Source organism: Crocodylus porosus, unplaced genomic scaffold (genome assembly GCF_001723895.1).
Source record: "Crocodylus porosus isolate Cpor-Errol unplaced genomic scaffold, CroPor_comp1, whole genome shotgun sequence".
In the NCBI taxonomy this organism is placed as follows: Eukaryota; Metazoa; Chordata; order Crocodylia; family Crocodylidae; genus Crocodylus; species Crocodylus porosus.
In genome coordinates, this window is record NW_017728907.1 from 58,299,209 (window position 1) to 58,310,438 (window position 11,230).

Below are 11,230 nucleotides of genomic sequence, written 5' to 3' on the forward strand. Positions count from 1 at the left end.
CCCGGTGCTCTTTCCTGCCAAGGCAGGGGGTCGGACTAGATGATCTACCTAGGTCCCTTCCGACTCTAGCTACTATGAAACTATGAAACTATGATACTGTTTCTAGCAACAGGAAAATTACCAATAAAATGTTCATGTTCACAAAATCTGTTCTGTGGGTAAGGGCTTGATACAAAGCCTATTTAAGTCAACAGGAGCCTTTCCATTGACTTCAAAGTAGTCAAACAGGAGCCCAAGTACAGGGTTACATTGTGCTGTAGTAAAGCTTAGGAACCCTGAAACCCGCACACACCTACTACAATAATGGAAAACGCTTGAATCTACAAGGTTGTTAGCCAGTGACATTCTTATCATTTCAAGTTCTCATTATTTTATTCAAAATATTGGGAAAACAATCAAAATATTAATTTGGGCCCAAGAAGATAGTTGGAGTAGAGGAGTTCTGGCAGACAGAGCAGTTGAGCATAAAGTTTGTAGACACCAGGCGTAGCTTTGCACTCAATCCTTAGTTCAGCACATCTCTGATAGAGCCTACCTTGAACTGTGATCCATCCATGCTGTGGACCTGCCACCACCACCAACTGAACTGCATCAAGATTATCGTTGTCTACAATCTGGAGGGTGTCCCAGGTAACTGCATGTGACTGTCCTTCCAACAAGCCAAGCCCTATGATATGTATGTATACATGTAACAATTACAGATAGACTGTAGAGATTTGGATGACTGAAAATATTATGCAGAAGACAGTACAGCCAGAGACTATGAAATAAAAATTCCCTTGTGCACCAGATTTAAGTGGGTGGGATGGATGCAGAGGGATTCCATGAGATTTCAGAGAAAGCAAGGACATATTTCCCAAAGTCATATAGCAGAGCAAAGGGAGTACATAAACCTGCATGAGTTCCCCTGTCTACCCTGTCTCTCGGGTACGCATCATACACACATAGTCTAGGTACAGACAGTCAGAAAGCCCAAATTCAATCATTGCAGGTTAGTCTACGCTGCACAGATTGAACTGATAAGCAAGTGAACAGACATTCATTTTTGATTATGGAACTGCACTTACATGCCTACAGTGGCCCAGGCCAGAAGTTGTGGTGGGGGGACATGCTACAGCATGCCTCTCTGCTTGGCTAGAGCAGACAGCTTGGGCCAAGGCTAGCTTGCCCACCCTGCAAAGGCAGGGAGGGGGTTGCAGGGGAGGTGCAAATCATCCTGGGATGCTGGAGAACTAAGAGTTAATTTAAATCTGGAGGGGATATGGGACAGACGTTCAATAAACCAATTTAACCTAAATCAATTAAGTCTGATATTACATACATCTATGTTTATCTTAAACTGGTTTAAGCTATTTTGAACTTCTGGGCCTGGTTGAATATGGAATCAGACTTAACTGGGTTGGGTCAAACCAGTTTATGCAACTTCTATCCCACACCCCTTCCTGGTTCAATCACAGTCCCCCAGCATCCTAGCATGCTTTGCAGCCCTGAGCTGGGTTGGACTGTGGGCCATCTGCTCTAGAAAGCAGGGCTGATCCCCCCCTTCCCCCCACCCCCAGATGGAGCCGTAAGGGCTGGCTGACAAGGGGGCAGGGATGGGCATGCCCAGCTAGGGATATAGCCATCTACATGGGGGGGATGCCCCCCCTCAGGCAAACCCTGACTGGGGTCAGGAAGAGGGATTAAACACCTCTTCCCCCATTCAAACTTACTGCTGGCTGCAGCTGTGGACTACAAATCCCAGAGGCACCTGGAAGCAGGAAGAAGAAGTGAAGACCAACCCTGCAGAGTCCTGCTGTTGTCTCTCTGGACTGCAAATCCCAGAGACCTCAGGGGCAGCAGGAAGAGGAAGTGAACATACAGTCAGAGTGCTGTGCTCTAGTGCCCCCTGGGTTGTGGCCTGAGCCACTGAAGGCATGTGGCTGCATTTCCTGCAGTAAAGGTAAAATGTCTGTTCACTTCTGTTTCAATTTAATCTGTAGATCTTAGATTAACCTGCAAAGACTGAATTGATTCAGCCTTGGGCTTTTCGACTGTCTGTACCTAGCCCTGTCATATTACAGACTTGAACCAGTTTGTGATCACTTATACTTATTTGTGTGTAACTTCTGCCCCTAGCCACCAGGTTCAGGTTCTCTCCAGAACAGAAATAGAGGGCTAGATTTGCCTTTTGTAATAGAAATATCAATGTAAATTAAAATTTTAAAAAAGAGGAGGAAAAAACAACAACAACGACACCACACATCCAGTCCAGACCTTCGCTCAGTCAAATTGAAATCAGAGGTTTCAGTACATTAAAAAAAAAAAAAATTGTGTATTGCTTAACTTCCTAAATCTGATTAGGGCAAGATTCAGGATTAAGGTAACAGTATTAGAAAGGCTATTTTTAAGAAGTGTTTGAGGAAGAAATAAATGTAGGTATTGAAAACCTTGCAAGAAAGGCTCCACTCATGAGATTTTCTACTTCGTATTACAGAAAACATATTTTATACCTAAATTCTATTAAAATAATTGTATTTACATTTGGGTTTTTCTTTTTTAATATTTATGATCACGCAAATTTTGCAAAATGTATTCTTTCTGTTGGAAACTTGATCAGTGTAATATTCACTAGAATTCTGCTATCACCAGGAAAAACAGTGGTTTGCAAGACTTCATAATGTCAAACAGGCAGAGACTCAGCACAGTCTGAAATATGCTTGGACTGTGAGAAACTAGTTCTCTATTGAGCCATGACTCTGGAGCCTTAAAATTCTATTAGACAAGGAGGAAGACTGCTTGCCTGCAGGGTAAAATTCACTGAGTAGCACAGAGATCTTCTGAAGAAAGTAATATTATTTTTTCAGGATGTATGAGATTTTGGTGCTCCAGTAATAAGGACCAAACCTTAAAAATTATTCAGTGTCTAACTCCCATTTAAGACGTAGGTACTTGACACACTTTTAAGATCTAGACCAAGAGTTTTCAATGTTTTTTAATAAGTGTACCCCTGGTGGCCCCCTTTTTAATAAGTGTACCCCGGGGGTAAAGGGGGGTGGCAAGCGCCAGACATGGTGTGGGGGGGGGGGCAGCAGCCAGACCCAGAATGAGTGGGGGGTATGGCGAGTGGTAGAGTGGCAGCAGCGTGGCATTTGTGCGGCTCTGCTCTCGTCCTGCCCTGGCCCTGGTCCTATGAGGCAGCGGTGTGGGGTGGCAGCATTCCATCCTTGCCTGCCCCTACATACCCCTGGGACCTTTCAAAATACCCCTAGGGGTATGCATACCCCTAGCTGACAACCCATGATCTAGACCATTATTGGAAATTTAACTACAACAAGGCATCTAACCCGAGAAGATGGGCTTCAAGTAAAAACAGAGATGCAATATGTTCATCATCCCTTAACCCCTGAAATTCTATAAAGGAAGCTTGTGCAGAACTAAGTGCTTACTTTCATCCATATGCATTTTTAAGCTTGTCCATTAATAACTCTAAGATTGTCTATTTCTAAAGCAAATAAATCAAACCAAATCCTCTTCCCCCTTACAGTCAGGTATCTCCACCAATTTAAAAAGGCAATTCTGGATATTTATTATTATTGAATTGCTCAGCTCAGTTTGTGTCATAGAATACAACCAAATGCAAGAAGACAGTACCCTTTTAAAGAGAGAGATCAAAATATTTGGTTTTAATTTTAAAGAAGGTAGGTGAAAGGAAGATGATAAACATGGAGCTAAAAGTGTCAGTCAATCCGCAGGTACCACTAAGGAACCTACAGGACCATAACACTAATCCCAGAATGCCAGATATGCCTGCAAAACAGAGATTCTTTGCAATGCACTCAAAAACATAATGAACTCTTACAAGTATATATGCTTGGATAAAATTCTCCTTACCCATGGTCCATGCAACCCTAGGAGCATTAGTCTCAGCACTTTTATTGAAAAATGGACGATGATAGGAGAACTGCTCTTGAAGATGCTATCAATTGCTTGGAATTCAACCTTGCAAAATAAGCAAAACAAACACCCCACGAATGATTAATGCAGCACGTCCTGAGTGGTGAGCTGTGTGTGGCTGCAGGTATGATAATTCTGACTGAAGGCACTAGTGCTCCATAACTCACCTCATAGTTTTGTTTCTCAGAATAACACATTGGGTGGCTGATAGGCGACCTTCATCTCAAATAAATCCTGCCAACTGAATGATGTAATGGCCTTGGTGTGGTCTTCCAGATGGGTAATGTATCCTTCCAGTGGGGGCTTAGTAATGCTGAACACTAATCTATTCTTTGGCATTTCTTCATCTTCAGTATCTATAACTGCTGTTGTAAGTGGGGTAAGGATAAACTGATCGATCTCCAAGATGAACATGGACTTAAATGCAGCACGGGGTTGTGAATGGCTCCCCTTGTCTTCACAGGAATCCAAACATTTTCTGTCTACAAACAAGAAATCCCAGTGAATCCCCTTGCAATCACTTCAGCAACAGAGGTATAGAAATACCCAGAAATGTATATATTGCTAGTAATTTTTAGGTGCCTGTTATCAGTGTTTCCACCTCTATGAGAAAATTTAAAAATTAACATACGTGATCATTACTCCTTTGCTTCAAGCTGTTGGAATGGCTCCTTTTGTTGAAGATCTCTTGGGCTAAGTACAGACATTTAAAAATGCTAGGAGGAATCGATCTAGGGTACATGGTTTTCTGTAAGCAGCGTGGTTTAGATCAGTAGCAAACAGAACACACATTCACCCCTTGGCGACCGGTTTCTGCCATTTGAAACAAGCCTGTGTGCCGAACTTCTGTTCTGTTATAGGCATAGACCAGTTTCTGACCACTTCTACTAGTAAAAGTATAATGCCTGTACCTGGCCCTGATGATGACTTGTGTAAACCTAGACAAGTCACTTCTCTTCCTGTGTCTCTTCTCTCCCCCCTCCCCTCCCCCACATATGCCCATTTAGATTTGAAGGAAGGACTGTATCTTATTATACATTTATAGCACAAGGAACCCCTGCTCTTCAGTGAGGTTTCTCTGTTACCTGAAGACAAAGAATAAAAGCCTGCTGCCTCTTCCCTTGTTGTTATCAGATATAAGTCTGAAGCAAGATAGACAGGGTTCAAGATAGCTCCAGTTGACTCAATCTCCATTTTTTCAATCATCTTCTCCAGAAGAGAAGGCTTATGTCACGGTGAACATTGGGAAGACTATTAACAAGACAAGAGCACAATCCTGCCCCTCTTGAAGTCAATGAACATTTTGCCATCAGTAACAGTGGGCAGATATCAAACAAGGCCTAGATTTTCACACTGACCTCTTGAGCAACCATTACTCAAAGAAATTACCAAAAGGTGGTACACACCTTGCCATGGAGAAGAAAAGCAATCCTGTCAATAATGGGACATTTGGCTTTATTAGCCATGTCAGCCATGCCCACTGCATCAGCCTCTCAGCCTGTGCTCATTCCTCTACACAACATTGGTTTTGGGTGGTCAAGACTTCCTCCTCAACTTCTCCTCCAACTTATTCAAAGTTCACAAACATCCAGTCTGTAAAAAGTTTGGCTGAAAAAATTTCTGCAATGTATACATAATGTTACATAGACTGGATACAGACTATTTAAGGCTAAAATGGAATGGAGACCTAGGTACCTAGATGACAGAATCCCAGTGGTAATCAGCAATTCACAATATTTGAACACTGACAATCAACCTTAGACTTCATCTTATACACCAAAAGATGATCTGTCAGCTGCACTGGGCTCCCTCTAAACTTAAAATATTAAATATATTGCCAGTAGATGCATTTTGGAGACGTGATGAATTGCAGGTGATGTTTGGTCACACATTCTGGTCATACCCTATTAATTCTTGCTGGAAAAATAAAAACTAGAAAATTAAAAGTAGAGATGACATGGTTTTGAACATAGCAATGATACCTTTGGCAACTGTGTGTATTCTTGGATAAATCCCCAAGGGATTCAAACTGAATCCTTCCCAAATTGCACTTTTATACTGGTTATATTGGATTATAGTACTGCAGGGAAAAGGAGGACAGCTCCCAAAAGGCAAAATCTGGTACAATGAGATGGCTTAGCTGGAATCTATGGAAAGAGTCATGTTTAGCAGTCTTAGTGGCTTCAAAAAAGTTTTGTGCAATTTGGAAGGAATTCTTGGAATATTTTGTGCTCATTGCATGCTTCTCTTTTCTTCTTTTATCCCTACCTGTTCCTTCCTCCTTTTCCTTCTTTGTCATTTTACTGCTTATGTAAAACTGAAATTTCACAAACAATACAGTTGATATACATGTTTTTTATGATTGTATTTGTATATTGTATTTTAAAAAATCCCTAAACATTAAAAAATATTTCTGAAATGTTATATCTTTTGCAAACACAAAGCAGACAAATATCGGAAATTGTGCGTGTGATCATAGGATCATAGAAAAGTACGGCTGAGAGGAACCTCACAAAGATATCTAGTCTAACCCCCTGCATAGGATCATCACTAAGTCATCCCAGCCAAGTGTCTGTCTAACCTGCTCTTGAAGACTTCCAAGGATTGAGACTCTACATCTTCAAGGTAGAGTCCGCTCTGGGGAAGCCTGTAGCACATGACACTCCAGCTCCCATCCAGCAATGCTTGCAGAAACAACAGCTCCACATTGCACAGACGTTATGCTTGGCAGAAATGTCCTGCTTTTGCAAAAAGGCAATTGGGTAGGTTCTCAAAACACCCATCTGCTCTAACCTGTACTTGAAATCAGCTCACTTTGTCTCTGATTTCCACCTGGATGGGCGTGTAATCTATATCAGGTGATGGGGGGCGATGTTGGTGTTGGAGTCTCATCTCCAGGAAATCTTCACAGTTGATCTTTAGCATGTGTATTTCTTGTGATCCCAAATGGCAGGCATTGTTGCTAGGACAAGGTAGTTTGTGTAGTAAAGCTAAAGAAAACATGTCACAAAAGACATCATATTTCCTGACCATTTTTTAATCAAAGGAACTTTGTTACTTCTTTTAAAAGAAAGCATGCATTCAAATACAATCTTTGAAATGGACAATTGTGTAATTTAAGTACTGGTGACTATTAGGGGTGACCGAAGCGGGCCATATTTAATTCGGATTTGGATTCGGCCGGAATCGGGGACAGTGACTCGATTCAATGATTTCGATCACTGTCCCTGAGTCAATGTGGCCGAATCCAAATCTCAAGATTCAGTGCTGATTAGGAGAATCAGCAAGTCGAACATCGACACAGCTTTACAAGTTTTTTCTACATACCTTGCGGTAGCAGGTGCAGCTTGTGATAGCTGCGATGCTGGGGCAGATGGAGCATCCCACAGGAGTGCAGGGGGGCCCTCCACATGCTCGTTGGCAAACCCGGAAGTGGACCAGAAGTACTTCCAGTCCACTTCCAGGTCTACCAGGGTGTGAACTGGGGGCTCCCTGCACCCTCCTGGCTTGGCAATTGGCCACAGGGGGACCCCAGGTGCCCCCCCAGGTCCAGGAGGCACCAGTTGCCGAGCCGGGGGGCAGCCCCCATACGCTCCTCGGCAGACCCGGAAATGGACTGGAGGTGCTTCCGGTCTACTTCCAGGTCTGCTGCAGAGCACTCTGGGGACCCTCCCGTGCTCCTGTGGGACGCTCCATCTACCCCAGCATCGCAGCACTCACAAGCCGCCTGGTACCTTGAGGTATGTTAAAAAAACATTTAAAGCTGTGTCTAAATCCGAATCTTTCCAGATTGATTTGGTGGGTTCCAATTCGACTCGGAGAGATTAAAGGGTCCTTTGATTCAATTCAGATTCAGAGATTCGGCGACAGAATCAGGCTGAATCTCCGCCTAATTGAATCGGGGACCAAAGCATCACACAGTCCTAGTGCCTATGTTTGGAAAATACCATGCACAGTGGAATTCAGACCTCAGGTGGGTTATCAAGATCCTACTGTGACATAAGCAGAAGAGCATATGAAAATATGGATTTTTTTAGTAGCTATTCACAGCTAATCTTTCAACAAAAAGTGAAATATTTCAATTTGGAAAACTGCTTCAGTTTTTTTATAAGACATGTAGTTTGGGCACTATGGGGATGTTACTTCCAGGTCAAATTATATCCCACGTTGCATCACTGTCACTTCTGTTTGGTGGTGGAGAAAGCTGTGCATTATGTAAACAACTGTTCAGAATATTTTTGAGAGATAATTTTTATTGGGGCTGATTGACTTTTTTTTTAAAGCCCAAGCTGTAGCAAGACTATAGAAACAAATGCAGAATCCTACAGTACTTCATGAAGAAATTCTTCATTCTACTGAAAAGCTTTTATCTGCATACTGCTGATCTGGTTATTTTTGTCCTTTAGATCACTGCTGTGCATTTTTGTAGGAAGAATTAAGAGCAGCTCACCAGCTTAGAGAGTGAAGGAAAAGGAAAAAAATATATATTCTTACTTCCTCTGATAGTCTTCTGTAAACAAGAGGCATACAGTTTGCCTAGCTTTTTTATATGTGTGTGTGTGTATACACACACACACACATTCAGGATGAGAAATTTCTGTAAAAACAGTCTGTTCTTAATCAATTCTTATGTGTATAAAACTACTTGGAAGCAAGATTCTTTTGTCTGAAGAGAATTCAATACTTGTTTCACAACCCAAAGTCCCATTTATATCAGCTTTGCCCTATGGATTTACTGTTTTCTTTGTGTGTGAAGAAATCTGGAAAATACATAGCAAAGTTGGATGGGAACCCAAGGCAAACCTATAACCACTTGCTAAACTCTTATATGAACTATTAACTTATGTGCTATAGTCTAGACTGAACTTTTAACAAAAAGAAGCTTCCCCCCAAGAGTATTGTACATATATCTGCTGTTTTAAAATTCATCGCCTTTCTTTATTATGGTGCTTTTCAGAAACTCAGGTACATCTCCCCTCCTATGGATTTCAGGATCCACTGCTATTATCTGGCCAAAAGCAGGAAGCTGCATCTCAGAAGACATGATTCTCACAGTGCATGTGGCACAATGCCCATCCATATTGTATTTGAAAGTCAAGATATTTCTGTCCACTGCACTAGAGACACCAAGAATTTCAGGAACTTCCAGAGACCTTTGTCCAAATTGAGTAATACTCAGCTTCAGTCTTCTGATCTCTACATGAAGAACAAGAGTGTTGATGATGGTCTCCAGTTCAGTAAACCTAAGTGCAAGTGCAAGGTATGTATCATATTAGGTTATGCACAGTATGAAGAAATGAACTTTCTCGTGGCCATTTATGCGGTGGTCACGAAATGAAATCATTATGCAACTGTGCTTCCAGCAAAGTCTGTAATGTAAATAGAAACAATCACTAGGGATGAAGAGTGTTGACTGCCTCATGGAATCAGTATTAAAACTAATACTTTAAACTTGCATTACAGGCCAAATTCACAGCTGGTGTATATCACTATGATCATTCTGTACCTTCCCTATGATTTCAGTGGAACAATATCTATTTCCTTTAAGATCTGCCCCTATACATTTATGCTATTCTGGGATTCTTTCTGGAATCAGAAATTAAGGTTCAGAAACCTGAGCCAGATAAATGCACAATTTTGTAGTCAAATAAAGAAAATCAAAGTAGTTAACAGACCAACCTAAATTCAGATGGACATTCAGTTGCAAAGCTGAACCTAAACACAAAACTCCTACTAATGATTGCCATTCCTGAACTCCCTGATACCTTTTCAACACCTTTCAGCTTACATATGCTGCTCATTGCTCTTATGATGATTAACATCACAGGCAAAATCCGTGTTTTTTTGGACAATGAGACCTTATGTCCATCTTAAATGTGCAAAGATTTAAAATTTAAAAAGTTTGTTTGTTTTTTTACTCCAGATACTCTGGCACTGTGAGTGCTGTTTGAGAAAGTTGCATGCCAGAAAAACCTAGGATGTTTGCATCAAAATAAAGCCTCAGGAGATCAGCATGAACCTGAATTTCCAGGTCTTGTTTTAACAGCAAAGCAATTTAAGAACAAGAAAGTCATTGTCCGTTTCCTAGGGGAGCTGTTTTTTTGAGGATACTAGGTGATGCCTGTGGTTTCAATAATATGATCTTTGCCTCCTACCAATATTTTTAGATGGTGAAATTCACCTTTGTGAAAGCTTAAGGGATTTATAGGCCTTGTGCTGACTCTCAGCACCGGAGTGAGTTTCATCCCATAGCACCATAAAAGTATTTATCCCAACTTTAAATTATTCTGGTAGGTGACCTCTACAATTCACATTTAAAAAGGAAGAGAAAGAGTTAAAAGGACCATATTTTAATTGTAACACAACACACCAGATCTACAGACCATATCTAATTGAAGCTATCCAAGTATGCTTACATATGCAAAGTGGCCTTCTGCAACTCTTATGTAAAGTGAGATTACGGGGTGTTGCTTTTAAATAATAATAATCATTGGGGTTTTCAAAAGGGGACTAAGGAAATTAGGCACCCAAGTGTTGACTCTGAATGGAGCTGGGGCTTTGGAAATTCTGAATAGATAATAACAATAGTGATTATTATTATAATCAATTATAATATCAATGATATGGTTCAAAATGTTTAATTATTATATATATGAAGGGAATTAAAAGACATGGGAGAAGAGAAAGAACATGGTCACATGGTATCACAGGCAAATCTATTATTTTGAAAGGGGAAGGTGCAGATGGTGTGAACCATCATCCATTTAAACATAGCATATATTTTTCTCCAAGTAAAAAGAAACTAGAAGCATTACTAATGTGCTAGTGGCCCAGGGCTATACTATTCAGTTTAAGATTGAAGCAATATAACTTCACTGGAATTAGTTAAAAATAGTCGGCTGGGCTGTGGAACAGGAGCTACCAGGAGCAGCTAACAAACAGCAGATTGCAGAAAAAAGGCTAGCTTGATTAGTGGAACATCAAGGCAATTGAAAAGGAGAGAGGGTCATTATCACCTCTGGAATGAAGAGTTCAGAAAGAATTAGGTAGATGAGTCAGGAATTCAATCGATGCTCTCACTACTGCCCAAAAGGAAATGCTGTTGCCAGTACCAGACAGTTGGTTTTAAATTTTGGGGAGCAGAAATAAAAGGGGCTCGGTCCTCGGGCCCGCAGTGTTCAACATCTTCATCAGTGATTTGGATGAGGGGGTAGAAAGTACCCTGTTCAAGTTTGCTGATGACACTAAGATGTGGGGGGATGTGGGCACACTGGAAGGATGCAACAGGCTACAA

General features: G+C 41.2%; 1 pseudogene; it reads right to left on the reverse strand.

Moving 5' to 3' along the window:
• LOC109307019 overlaps positions 1-8,357 on the reverse strand; it is a 75,175-nt pseudogene extending 66,818 nt beyond the window's left edge.
• Between the last annotated feature and the right edge of the window lie 2,873 nt (positions 8,358-11,230).